Source organism: Trichechus manatus, unplaced genomic scaffold (assembly GCF_000243295.1).
Source record: "Trichechus manatus latirostris isolate Lorelei unplaced genomic scaffold, TriManLat1.0 scaffold00044, whole genome shotgun sequence".
NCBI lineage: Eukaryota > Metazoa > Chordata > Mammalia > Sirenia > Trichechidae > Trichechus > Trichechus manatus.
The window spans coordinates 1,714,857-1,729,238 of NW_004443980.1; the positions used below are offsets into that span (position 1 = coordinate 1,714,857).

Consider the following 14,382-nt stretch of genomic DNA (forward strand, 5'->3'; position numbering starts at 1 on the left):
GTTTTATACGTCTGTCTAATCTTTGACTGAAAAGTAGACTTCAGGAGCGGCTTCAGTTCTGAGTTAGCAGGGTGTCCAGGGGCCATAGTCTTGGGGGTTCCTCTAGTCTCTGTCTGACCAGTAAGTCTGGTCGTTTTTTGTGAATTTGAATCTTGTTCTACATTTTTCTCCTGCTCTGTCCGGGACCCTCCATTGTGACCTCTGTCAGAGCAGTTGGTGGTGGTAGCAGGGCACCATCTAGTTCTTCTGGGCTCAGGATGGTAGAGGATGTGGTTCATGTGGTCCATTAGTCCTTTGAACTAATATTTTCCTTTCGTCTTTAGTTTTCTTCATTCTCCTTTGCTCTGAATGGAATGGGAGAAATAGATGTATTTTAGATGGCTGCTCACAAGCTTTTAAGACCCCAGACGCTATTCACCAAAGTAAGGTGTAGAACATTTTCTTTATGAACTATGTTATGCCAAATGACCTAGATGTCCCCTGAGACCATGGTCCCCAGCCCTCAGCCCCAGTAACTGCGTCCCTCAAGGTGTTTGGATGTGTCTAGGAAAGCTTCTATGACTGCCTTCGTCAAGTTGTGCTGACTTCCCAGATATTGTGTTTTGTCTGTAACTTCGCCAAAGTTACCACTTGTCTATTCTCTAGTTAGTGATTTCCCCTCCCCACCACTCCCCTATGGCCTAACAATCAAAGATTATTTTTTTCTGTGTGTAAACCTTTTCTTGGGTTTTTATAATAGTGGTCTCATAAAATATTTGTCCCTCTGTGATTGACTTACTTCACTCAGCATAATGCCCTCCAGATTCATCCATGTTGTGAGATGTTTTTCAGATTCATCATTGTTCTTTATCGTTGCATAGTATTCCATTGTGTGTTTGTATCATTAATTTGTTTATTCATTTATCTGTTGATGAGCATTTAGGTTATTTCCCTCTTTTTGCTATTGTGAACAATGCTGCAATGAACATAGGAGTGCATGTGTCAATTCGTGTTGATGGCTCTTTTTTCTCTAGGATATATTTCTAGGAGTGGGATTGCTGGATCATACGTTATATCTATTTCTAGCTTTTTAAGGAGGTGCCATATTGTTTTCCATAGTGGTTGTACCATTTTACATTCCCACCAGCAGTGCATAAGAGTTCCAAATCTCCCCACAACCTCTCCAAAATTTGTTATTTTCTGTTTTGTTTTTTTTTAATTAGTGACAGTAATATCTGGATGAGATAGTATCTCATTGTAGTTTTGATTTGCAGTTTTCTAATTGCCAATGATGGCAAGCAATTCTTCATGTGTCTGTTAGCTACTTCAATGTCTTCTTTGGTGAAATGTCTGTTCATATCCTTTGCCCATTTTTTAATTAAATTATTTGTCTTTTTGTTATTGAGGTATTAAAGTAGTCTATAGATTTTAGAGATGAGACCCTTGTCGGACATGTCGTAGCCAGTAATTATTTCCCAGGCTGTAGGTTATCTTTTTTGCTTTTTTGGTAAAGTTTTTTGATGAGCATAAGTGTTTAATTTTTAGGAGCTCCCAGTTATCTAGTTTATCTTCTGGTGTTTGTGCATTGTTAGTTATGGTTTATATTGTATTTGTGCCATATATTAGGGACCCTAGTGTTGTCCCTATTTTTTCTTCCATGATCTTTATCATTTTAGGACCTGGTGGCACAGTGCTCAAGAGCTTAGCTGCTAACAAAGAAGTCAGCAGTTTGAATCCACCAGCCACTCCTTGGAAACCCTACTGGGCGGTTCTACTCTGTCCTATAGGATCACTATGAGTTGGAATCGACTTGATGGAAATAGGTTTAGTTTTTGATCTGTTTAGGTCTTTGATCCATTTTGAGTTAGTTTTTGTGTACAGTGTGATGCATGGGTCCTATTCATTTTTTTACAGAAGGACATCCAGTTTTGCCAGCATCGTCTGTTAAAAAGACCATCTTTTCCCCACTTAATGGAATTTGGGCCTTTGTCAAAGATCAGTTGGTCATAGGTGGATGGGTTTACATCTGGGTTCTTGATTCTCTTCCATTGGTCTATGTGTCTGTCATTGTACCAGTGCCAGACTATTTTGACTACTGTAGCTGTATAGTAGATTCTGAGATAAGGTAGTGTAAGGCCTCCTACTTTGTTCTTTTTCTTCGATAATGCTTTGTTTATCCGAGGCCTTTTTCCATTCCATGTAAAGTAGGTGATTAGTTTTTCCATCACATTAGAGAATGCCATTGGTATCTGGATTGGGATCGCATTATATCTGTAGATCATTTTGGGTAGAATTGACATTTTCACAACATTGAGGCTTCCTATCCATTAGCATGGTATGTTTTTCCATTTATGCAGGTCTCTTTTGGTTACTTGCAGTAGTGTTTCATAGTTTTCTTTGTATAGGTCTTTTATGTCCCTGGTTTGATTTATTCCTAAGTATTTTATCCTATTAGGGGCTATTGTAAATGGTGTTATTTCCCTGATTTCTTTTTCAAAGTTCTCTTTGCTGATGTATAGGAATCCAACTGATTTTTGTATGTTGATCTTGTATCCTGCTACTCTGCTGATCTTTCTATTAGTTCCAGTAGTTTTCTTGTGGAATCTTTGGGGTCTTCTATGTATAGGACCATATCATCTGCAAATAGGGATAGTTTTACTTCTTCCTTTCCAATATGGAAGCCCTTTATTTCCTACTGCTCTAACTAGGACTTCCAGCAAAATGTTAAATAGCAGTGGTGATAAAGGGCATTCTTGTTTTGTTCCTGTTCACAGGGGGAATGTTTTCAGCCTCTCTCCATTGAGAATGATGTTGGCCATTAGTTTTGTATAGATGCCCTTTATTAGGTTGAGGAATTTCCCTTCTATCCCAATTTTATTGAGAGTTTTTATTAGGAACGGGTGATGGACTTTATCAAATACCTTTTCTGCATCGATTGAGATGTTCATGTAATTCTTTTCTTTTGTTCTAGCTATGTGGTGGATTATGTAGATTGATTTTCTAATACTGAACCGTCCTTGCATACCTGGTGTGAATCCCACTTGGTCATGTTGTATTTTTTTTTTGTATGATGCTGAATTCTAGTGGCTAAGATTTTGCTGAGAATTTTTGCATCTATATTCATAAGAGATATTGGTCTGTAATTTTATTTTTCTGTGTGTGATTTCTTTGCCTGGCTTGGGCATCAGGGTTGTGCTGGCTTCATAAAATGAATTTGGGAGTATTCCTTCCTTTTCTATGTTCTAAAATAGTTTGAGTAGTACTAGTGCTAGCTCTTTTCTGAATATTTGGTAGAATTCTCCAGTGAAGCTGTCTGGGCCAGGGATTTGTTGTTGTTGTTGAGAAGTTTTTTTTTTTTTTTTTTCTATTATTACCTCTCCAATCTCTTCTCTTGTTATGGATCTGTTAAGATTTTCAACCTCAGTTTGTGTTAGTTTATGTAGGTAGTGTGTTTCTAGTAATTTTTCCATTTACTCTAGGATCTCAGATTTGTTGGAGTATAATTTTTCATACTATTCTGTTATGATCCTTTTTATTTCACTTGGATTTGTTGTAGTGTCCTCTATCGCATTTCTTATTTGGCTTATTTGCTTCCTCTCCTATTTTTCTCTTATCAGTTTGGTTGTTTGTCGATGTTATTGATCTTTTCAAAGAACCAACTTTTGGTCTTGTTGATTCTTTCTATTGGTTTTCTGTACTCTATTTCACTTATTTCAGCTCTAATCTTTATTGTTTCCCTTCTTCAGGTGGCTCTGGGCTTCTTTTGCTGTTCTCTTTCTATTTGTTCGAGTTGTAGGGCTAATGTTTTGATTTTGGACCCGTGAGTTTATTGCTGTAAATTGACCTCTGAGCACTGCCTTTGCTGTGTCCCAAAGGTTTTGGTATGATGTGTTTTCATTCTCATTTACTTCTAAGAATTTTCTGACTCCCTGTTTGATTTCTTCTATTACCCAGTTGTTTTTAAGCAAGGTGTTATTCAGTTACTCATAGTGATGCATGTATTTTTTTTCCTTGCTCTTCTGTTATTGATTTCTACTTTTATGGCATTGTGATCAGAGGGAATGCTTTGTATTATTTAAATTTTTTAGATTTTGTTGAGAGTTGCTTTGTGGCCTAAAATATGGTCTGTTCTGGAAAATGTTCCATTTGCGTTGGAAAAGAATGTATACTTTGCTGCTGTTGGGTGGAGTGTTCTGTATATGTCTATAAGGTCAAGCTGGTTGATTTTGGCCTTTAGATCATCTGTATCTTTGTTGAATTTCTTTTTAGATGTTCTCTCTTTTGCTGAGAGTGGCGTGTTGAAGTCTCCTACTATTATTGTGGAACTGTCTATTTCTGTTTTCAGTGCTGTTAGAGTTTGTTTTATATATTTGGGATCCCTGTCGGGTGTGTAGCTATTTATTAAGGTTATAGCATCATGATGGATTGTCCCTTTAATCACTATATAATGTCCTTCCTAGTCATTTATGGTTGACATTGCCTTAAAATCTATTTTATCTGACGTTAGCATTGCCACTCCTGCCCTCTTTTGGTTACTGTTTGTTTGATATATTTTTTCCATCCTATAATTTTTAATATATTTATGTCTTTGGGTCTAAGATGAGTCTCTTGTAGACAGCATTTCTGCCGAGTAATCAGAACTTAGTCTTATTGTTTCCCCTTTGTATGTGCCTTTTCATTTTTCTCAAGCTGCTCTCAGGATTCTTTGCCTTTTTCTTTTGGCAAGTGTGATTATGATATGTCTTGGTGACTTTCTTTCGTAGTCTATCCTATACAGGGTTCATTGAGCTTCTTGGATAGTCAGCCTTTTGACTTTCATGATATTTGGGAAGTTTTCTGCTGGCAAATCTTCAAGTCTTCTCTGTGTTTTCCATTTTCTCTCCCTGTTCTGCAATTCCGATCACTTGCAAATTTTTGCTCTTGACTGTGTCCCACATAATTCTTAGGTTTTCTTTGTTCTTTTCTCTGATTTTCCCTCAAACAGAGTGGCATCCATGTATTTGTCTTCAGCCTGGCTGACTCTATCTTCAATTGTTTTGAATTTGCTCCTAAAACCTTCTACTAAGTTGTCCATTTCAGAAATTTTGTTGTTTATCTTTTAGATTTCTAGTTTCTGTTTTTGTATGATTTCTAATTGTTTACTTATTTTAATGTTTCATCCTTGTATTATTTTCCTGAATTCTTCTATTGCTTTTTCTGTTTTCCTTGGTTTTGGTTATGTTTTCATTGTTTTTTTTTTCTTTCTGTGTTTTCCATGGTTTTGTCTCTTTTATCTTTGTTTTTTTTGTGTGTGTGTGTTTTCGCTTGATTGCTTTCTTAATCTCTTGGAGAGCCCTAAATATTAGTCTTTTGAATTCCATATCAGATATTTCCACTGCCTTTTCTTTTACCAGAAGGTCATCTGATTCTTTATTTTGGTTGCTTTCTGGAGCCATTTTGTCCTACTTTTTTATATATTTAAATATTGTCTGCTGTGTCTGAGACATTAAGATAGTATTTTCTTAATTATTGATTGTATGTTCATTTGTTTCATCCCGCTTCTTTGTTTTGTTTTGTTATGTCAGGGTGGTTGGACCAGGTGTATGCATTGCTTCTTGCTCGTCTGTGGACACCAAAGCTCTCACCACCTTGCCCAGGTGGGAACAGCAGCAGCAGGCAGGGCGATCCTGCTTTGCTGTACGGTGGTTAGGAGAGGTGGCTAAGGGCAGACTGGGCAGGTGCTGTCTGCCTCCTGATTTTGGTCCAGTGATGTGGGAGCATTCACTGCCCCTCACCAGATAGGTGGGGGTGTCAGTGGGGAGTAGTACAGGCTCGATTCCCACCATTCAGCAGACGGCTGAGTGGCAGCAGGGGAGGGGCAGTACAAGCCCTGTGCAGCGGCAGGCCTGAGTGCCAGGGATGCTCCAGCCTTGGTGGCACGGTGGGGGCTGGTGAGAAATGGGATTGGCATATCAGGGCTAAGTGGATGGAGGTGGTGCAGACCTGGAGGCCAGCAGGAAGGGGTGCTGGTAGTGTATGGGGCTAGGTGGGAGGTAAAAAGAAAAGAAAGAAAGAAAAAGAAAAATGGTGGTGCAGTTGGGGCTGGTGGGTGGGAGCAGGGCCGACCCGGTTCAGCCACACTGGTTTGTCAGTGGCGCTCTGTCTGCAGCTATCCAGAAACTAAAAGACAATCATATCTGTGGGTGTTATTTGACAAACCTGTCTCAGAGAAGAGGATGAGAACTACCGGTCTAGTGTGGAGATAGATAGATGATAGAGAGATAGATGGATGGATAGACAGACAGATAAACTTCTGGTAAGTCAGCTTCAACTCACAGTGACCTTACGTACAACAGAATGAAACGTTGCCCCGTGCTGCATCATCCTCACCATCATTGTCAGCATGTTTGAGCCCATCATTGCGTCTATTGTGCTAATCCGTCTCTTCAAGGGACTCCTTAGCCCTCACTGGCTCTCTGTTTCACCAAACATAAATTGATTCCTCCTGATGATGTGTCCAAAAGAGAACAATGTTCTGTTGTGATCCCTAGGGTTTTAATTGGCTAATTTTTGGAAGTAGATTGCCAGGCCTTTCTTCCTAGTCTGTCTTAGTCTGGAAGCTTTGCTGAAACCTGTCCACCATGGGTGAACCTGCTGGTATTTTAAATCTCGGTGGCATTACTTCCAGCATAGCAACATGCAAGCCACCACAGTCTGACAAACTGACAGATGGGTTGGTGGAGTGTGTGGCTACAGAAAGTAGAGTACAATATGCTCTAGTGGACCTATGCACATAGGCACAACATGAGCATAGAAAATATGTGTCTAGAATCAGGGAAAGCTTCAGAGAGGAGCTGTCACGTGAGCTGACCCTCCAAGGAGGTGAGAGGAATTGCCAAGTAGAGAAGGAAAGAAGGAGGCTAGATGCTCAGTGGTGGTCCTTTTGGCTTTGGATGGGTTTAGAATGTTCACCCAACCCAATCTCTGATAAAATATTGCTGTTTGCAACTGGAAATTCATTTTGTAGAATTCAGATCTCCTGTAGACAAATGCTGACAGAGCCCTGGAGTAAATAAACAGATTGGAGAAGAGGATAGTCCAGGTACCCAGAGGGCAGGTGAGCCAGGCAGGATGGCAGGCCAATATGAAATGCAGAAAAATATCAGAAATTGCTCCCTGGAACTCAGAAATTAAAAATTAAAATACGACAGAGTTTGATTTGGAAAAAATGCCAAATGTTCCACCTGGGCAAAGTAAGCTGAGCTCCAGGCCAAGTGTGGTGCGGGTAGAAGAGACTTGGAAAAAGATAACCCTGAGGCCACTGAAGGTTACGTGTGGAAGGATAACTGGAATGGAGTCTGCAATGTGATACAGATGCTCTTCTAGAAAGCTCCCTCTGCTGAGGCTGCCTCAGGACTGGTAGCAAAGGGCCATGATCTCACAGAGCAGGACCCTGCAACACGCAGGCCTGGCAGGCTGCAGCAGGAGGCTGGCTGCTTTACATCCAGGCTTTCCAGAGAAGGAGTTCCAAGGTTCTAATCTAGAAGACATTCATGATTGGGAGGGAAGCAAGGCCATCCACTTTTTCTTGCAGTACTGAGTTTAGGGAGGGAGGACGACTATGTTGGTCCTATCCAGTGATTTTTATTACTGGAACCCCATTTTGTGGAAAAAAAAAATTAACTGCTGTCAAGTTGACTCTTACTCATGGCAACCCCATAAGTGTAAGAGCAGATCTATGGTCCATAGGGTTTTCAGTGCTAAAAACTGGCAGCAATTTTTTGGAAGCCGATCTCCAGGCCTTTCTTCTGAGGTGACTCTGGGTGGGTTCAAACCTCCAATCTTTGGGTTAGTAGCCAAGCATGTTAACCATTTGCAGCCACCAGAGCCTCCTTTGTAAAGTAGACTTCCGTGTGACATGAGCCCGAGCCTAAGCCAATGCAGCCCTCCGTGCTAGTGGTCTCTGCCAGAGGAATCATCAAGCGGATAGTGTTGTGTAGGTCAGAAAGGCTTATGGGAGTTATGGGAAAGCAGACAAAGCTAGAATCAGCCTGGGGTTAATCAAGGACTTGAAAAGGCTCTGGGAGCCCTGACTAGTAGCTGGGGTAGGAAATGGACAAGGTGAACATGGGACATTTCGTTATACCTAAAGTTAGGGAAGCAAGCAAAGATGGCTAAGATTGTGTCAAAAGGACACAGGATTTACCTTGAAAGGGTTCCTGCTGTTAAAATATGGGACAATTTGAGAATAAAAAAGAATAATTACAACTAATGGAAAGGCATTACTGGAAAATACGTTAGAAGTCCATGAATTCATGGTAAACCCAGTAATCAAACAAACAAAAAAGCTCATTGGCCACCTTGGGAAGTTGCTAGGGTATCAATTCATTGTCTTTTTTCTTTTCTTTTTTTCATTTTAAACAATATTCAAGTTTATTAAACAAGTAAAAAAAAAAAAGTATTATAAAATGTTTAACTTTCATCAGCTTCAAGGTTTATGTTGCTTCCAAATTTTGCATATAATTGAACTTTCAAATCTGCCAACACCCGCTGAATTGATTCCACCGTGGATTTTAAGGCATCAGTTTCTTGAAAATTTTTCTTCGCTTCTTTTAACATTTCATGGCTAATGAAAACATTGCCAACTTGATAAGGTATCATTAAGCAGTCATCATATGCCAGCATGATGTCATTACAAGCATCTTCTCAATTTTGGAGTTGTTTCTTTTTTATGCCTATTTCTTTCTTTAGCTCTGTGATTCTACCTGTATTCCATGCAAATTTGTGTATCTTCTGCTGGTCTTAAAAAGTAACATTGACCTCTTTAGCAGCTGCCTTCTTCATGGTGGCTGCCATCTTGGGTCAACTTATTATCTTGAAGAAAAGTAAATAAAGGGGAAGGATTAAGTATTTATTCTACTATTTCTATACAGATTGTATTTAAAGTTAACCACACGGTTGATGAAGGAAAGTTCCTCTTCATATCAGAAGTACAGCTAATAAATGCAGAAAGAATGCAGAGTTAGAAAAGCAAAATTTTACAATCACTAATAGAATAAGTCTAGACAATGGCTGCTAACATCATTAAGTAAAAGGTTGAGGTTCATTCAAAATTGCCTAACAGCTGTGAACATCATGATGCTTCAGACATATGACCGTGTTCCTCTTAACCCAACAAACCTCATATCTTACAATACACATGCTTACACCAGTCAGCAAGCTCAAAAGATCCAGAGCTCTGGGCCACCACCTACATAATGAGCTATCTTCAATATTAAAGACCCTGAAAACCAGAGGAGGGAATGTAACCAACAGGGTTAAACTGTTCCCCTTCCTGAAATGTAACCTACAGGGTTAAACTGTTCCCCCTGCTCCTCCCATCACGGCTAGGCTCTCTGAGGTCCTGATAAAGCATTCTGTGTTACAGCCCAAGGTTGTCTTACTGCTTCTCTGCCCCAGGCCGCTTCACTACTAATGAACTCCCGACCCCACCACCCTGCCCCATTCAGACATGAGCAATACGCTGCAAATCTGTCCTTAGATAAACTTCGTGTGTCACACACCTCAGCCATCATATTGCACCCCGACTGCACCCCATACATGTTAATTAGTTCCTGAAATTGCCCGCCTACTCCCAGAAACTTCATGAATTATGCATAAGTTCTGTATCCCAAACCCTATAACTGCCCTAAATTTCCCAACCTTGGGGAGCTAGATTTGAGACAGTCTCTGAGCTCCTTGCTTGACCGGCTTGCAGTAAAGTCCACTTTCTCTTTCTCAAAGGCCTGGTGTCTCTCAGTTGACTCAAGGGGTGGTGCTGGGCAAGGCCCGTTCCCATCGGGTTACATCTGGGTCTCTGATTTGTTGTCTGTGAAGCTGAGCAGGAGTTGTCAGGATTAAGTGAGCTAGTGAGTGGTTCGTGCTCAGTACATGTCTCTTTTCCTTCTTGATGCTGATGAAATAGCATCAACTCATGACGACCCCATGTGTACCAGAGTAGAACTGTGCTCCGTAGGGTTTCAGTGGCTGATTGTTTAGATGTAGATCTCCAGGCCTCTCTTCTGAGGCATCTCTGGGTGAACTGGGACTGCCAGCCTTTCAATAGGAGCTGAGCTGGTTAACTGTTTGCACCACCAGGGACTCCTGTTGCCCCAGTTACCACCCTTCAACTGCTCTCCAAGTGCTGGAAGCTTTTTGAAATCTCTCTTCCACTCATGGCCTTTCTCTTATTCTCCCTGTCTTTGGGGTTTCTACTTTGTTCCCTTCTTCTCTTTCATTTTAGGGGGCCATTGACAGAGGAGGAAAAACTGCATGTGGATAATCTTCCACTTTTTACAGAAAAGATCAAGTATATGTTGTGGTTCTTCAGAAACGGATAATTTTCTCTGACAAAGCTGTTTATAAATACAAAAGAAAAAAAAAAAAAAAAACCCTGTATTTAAAACTGCTTTCTAGTAGTACAAAATACAGGTATTTCACAAAAATCTCCACACACACAGAGAAGCCACCCTTTTATTTCCCAACATGTCAGTCTGTAATTCACTTGTATTCATTTTTAACACCACCCCACTTTTAAATACCCACATACAATAAAAGAACTCTACAGTTGGTCAAAATGACTAACATTAATGCATGTTGTACCACCCCCATCCCCCACCCCCGTTATAGGGGAAAAACATCATAAAGTTTAGTAAAGCAAAAAGGAAGTTTTATTCGGCATATATTAAAAAAGAGCAGAAGTGGGAAGCAGACAAGCATGCTGCCAGAGCTAGAATGCTGCCTGAATCTAAGGAAATATCACAGAACAGACAAAAGTGGGAAAACGGACAAGCGTGTTGCTAGAGCCATGTCTGCCCAAGTCCAAAGAATATTACAGAATATGCAAGAGTGGGAAAACGGACAAGCGTGCTGCCACAGCCTTGTCTGCTTGAGTCCAAAGAACAGTTACAGAGCCATCAGTATATATTAACATCACAAATGGGCAAAACCATTGAAAGCTTAGCCTTTTCAGACTGGCTAGAAACTGTGATCCTACATTTTGAATTGTCTTTCTTAACAATCATTGGTACACGTTTCAGTAAGGAGAGTCAGGAGGGTCTTCATTGGTCCAACAAATTTCTATTCACTAAATGTTAATAGAAAAAGATAAGAGTGGAAAGTCTTTTGTGTTCTGTTTGATGTGCTTTTGTGAAAACTTCCTTAAGATAATTTCCAAGATTATTTTAGCTATTGTCTTTATACCTCAGGGCCCAGTTGATGTGTCCTTGTGAGTCCTTGTGAGCCCAGCTTCAGCTGGGTCACATTCTGTATGCTCAAGCAGAGGGAATAATAACTCCAATATTATTTTCTAAATCATCTCCCCACCCCCCAAGTTCTCTTATTATTTCCTTAATTCCCCAGAGAGTTCTTTATTGGTTCACCTATTGAGTCTGTCTCCTTCATCACGAGTTCTTCTAAGTCCGACAGGGTATGTTTACTTCCATGCTGTCAGCCATTCATGCTGTTCATAGGTCGTTGTGAAGATTAAGTGAGATTATGGAGAAAGAGCTGAGACAGAGCCTGGAACCTGGTTAGGTTATTGTTACTTTTTAAAATGTTATTGCTGTGGGAGTGCAAAAGGAAGACTCATTGCATAGGGGACACTCAGGTTCTATTAAGGGTGATAAAAAAAATTTGGAAATGGATAATGGTGCGCAGCATGATAAACACAATGTCACTGAATTATACATGCAAAGAATGTTGAAGTGGCAAACATTTTGTTACATATATATTTAGCACAATTAAATATGTATATAACAAAAACTTGCCATTTCAACCATTCTAAGTGTACAATTCAGTGACATTAATTACATTCACCATGTTGTGCTACTGTCACCACTGTACATTTCCAGAAGTTTTTCATCACCCCAAATGGAAACTCAGCACCCCTTAAACAATAACTCCCATTCCCTCCTCCCTGCAGTCCCTGGTAACCACTGATAAACTTTGGCCTCTAGGCATTTGCGTATTCTAGATATTTCACATAATTGCAATCGTATTTGTGACTGACTTATTTCACTTACTATGATGTTTTCAAGGTTCATCCATGCTGTAAGCATGTATCAGAACTTCATTTCCCTTTATGGCTGGGTAATGTTCTGTTATGTGTATATACTGCATTCTGCTTATCCATTCATCTGTTGATGGACACGTGGGTTGTTTCCACCTTTTGGCTATTTATTGTAAATAGAGCTGCTTGAACACTGGTGTATCAATAGATTTTTTTACTCTATATTTTATTATTGTCTATGCTTTTCAAACAATCATACCTAGTTTCTCTTCTATTTATTTCATGCCTTGAGCCCATTTGTGGCCACTTTAGATACTGACAACACTCCTTCTCTTCTCTTTCATGCTGTGAGCATCTCACCGTCTGCTTAAGGGACTAGACAATTTCTTAGTTGGGTGTTTATCGGCAGAGAGCAAGGCCAAAGAAAGACTAATTATGTTGCCTAATGTCTAATAACAAATCAGTGACCAAGAAAGACAAATGCCTAGGACTTCAGGCAAAATGGTGCTCTAGGCAGAAGCACCACGCCGTCCCTCCACAGCAAAGATCCGAAAAACTAAGCCAAACAGAGAAAACAGCAATCCTGAAACCTAAAACATCAAATGAAGAGACGAAGAACTCAGCCAAGCACCAATGGAGTGAGAAAACTGATAGAGAATGGAGAGCGAGAAGAGACTCATGCAGACATCCCCTATCAGCTAACGCAGTGCGGATCCGCCATATTGGACTCCTATCAGAGACCAGCAAATAGGTGGTATGAGAAAGCAGCTTCACAGAGCTTCCAGCGGGAGACAGAACAACTGGTAATTTGCAATATACCCTTTCCCACCCCCCACTCTTCTTCACCCCCACTCAGCCTCCTCTGCTTCTTGCGGCCACAGTTCTCTTGTCCAGGAAGTACCGGCTGCTTGGATTCCATCTGTCCGAACTGGCCAGCAATCTGAGTGCAATTTGTTGGCTGCTGGTGTTGCTTTTTTTCTGCTTCTTTTGATTTCTTCCTTACCTCTGACCACCTCCCCCTCCTTTTGCTCAAATACCTGGCTCTGTGCGCCATCTTTGCTTCTTCCTGAGGGGCTGCAGAGCTCTGTTTGAGCGTGGAACTGCTTCCCAGTCTGGGCTGCCATGCGGGTGGGATCCCGGAGCTTTTGTTTGTTTGTTTGTTTTGAATTGTTTGTTTGTTTTCTATTCCTTTTCTTGAGTTGGGAGCTCGTTCTGGCCGGGCGGTGCTGCATGGCTTGGAACCTACCCCCTTGGATTGCACAGACACGCAGAGGGATCCCTGAGGGCATTCCTTTATTCATGGGTTTTTTTTTTTTCCTGTTTTTTGGGGGCTTCTCTTGTTTTTTTTTTTTTAATTTGTTTTTTTTTCCCCTCTTTTTCCCTTTTTGTCTTTCTTCATTACTCAGTTTCTCGTCTCTCTATACTTTCCTTCTCTTTCTGTTCCCTGAATACCTGGTGCTGAATACGTCTACGCCTTCTAGCCAGGCTGTACTGCAACACCTGAGAACAACTTCCCCAGACCTTTTAACTGCACATGTGGGATCCCCGGGAGCTTTGCTGTTCTTTTTCATTTCTCATTTTTATTTATTCATTCTTTTTTTTTCTTCTTCCCCTTTTTGTTTTTCTCCATTTCATAGTCTCTCATCTCTCCACTCCAAAGGCAAGCTCCCCTAGCATCCTTTTTTGTTTGTTTGTATGCTTTTGGCTCCTGTTCATCTCTCCTCTCTCCCATATCCATCTTAGCTCCACACATAACAATCTACCCTCTACATCCTGCCTACCTGCACCGTGCACTTAACGTCACACCACCAAGCAGCACAGGCACAGCCTACTGGAACCTGCCCTGCACTGGCTACCGACCCGCATTGGTGGCTGTAGTAAGTGCCACAAACAACCCGTCCCAGTAACTGCTCTTCAGCTAGACCTGCCCTGCTGTACGACATCTGAGCAACTGACCCTGCCAATTGCAGAAAGAGGCAAAAAGGATTGTACCCACAGACCAGCAACAAAGAACACACAGCCCACCTGCTCAGACATAGCCAAATTTTAAAAAAGGATGAAACAAACAAATCTAAAATCAATAAAAGAGAAAAATAACTACTGAATGCCCAGAAGACAGCAGACAATAGCAAAACATTTACAGGATGGTTCCAGTAGGCATCCAAAATAAAACACCAGGTGACTTTCCAGTGGAAGAAAAGGCACTAGAACTACCTGATAGGGAATTCAAATCTCTAATGCTCAGAATTCTCCAAGAGTTGAAGCAAAAAGCAGACAAAAATAAGAAAAAAATAGACAAATTCATGGAAAATACAGACAAAAAAATGGTAAGAATGAAGGAAAATAATGCAGGAACAAAATGTCAAAATAAATTC

The 14,382-nt window shown here is 40.6% G+C and overlaps 1 protein-coding gene and 1 pseudogene across 1 annotated transcript in view; one reads left to right on the forward strand and one right to left on the reverse strand.

Annotated features, from left to right (window-relative positions):
* The window catches only part of CUNH13orf42 (chromosome unknown C13orf42 homolog), a 55,741-nt gene that overhangs the window by 12,108 nt on the left and 29,251 nt on the right, over positions 1-14,382 (forward strand). The window lies entirely within an intron of this gene.
* Positions 8,383-8,814, reverse strand: LOC101352363 (prefoldin subunit 4 pseudogene; annotated as a pseudogene).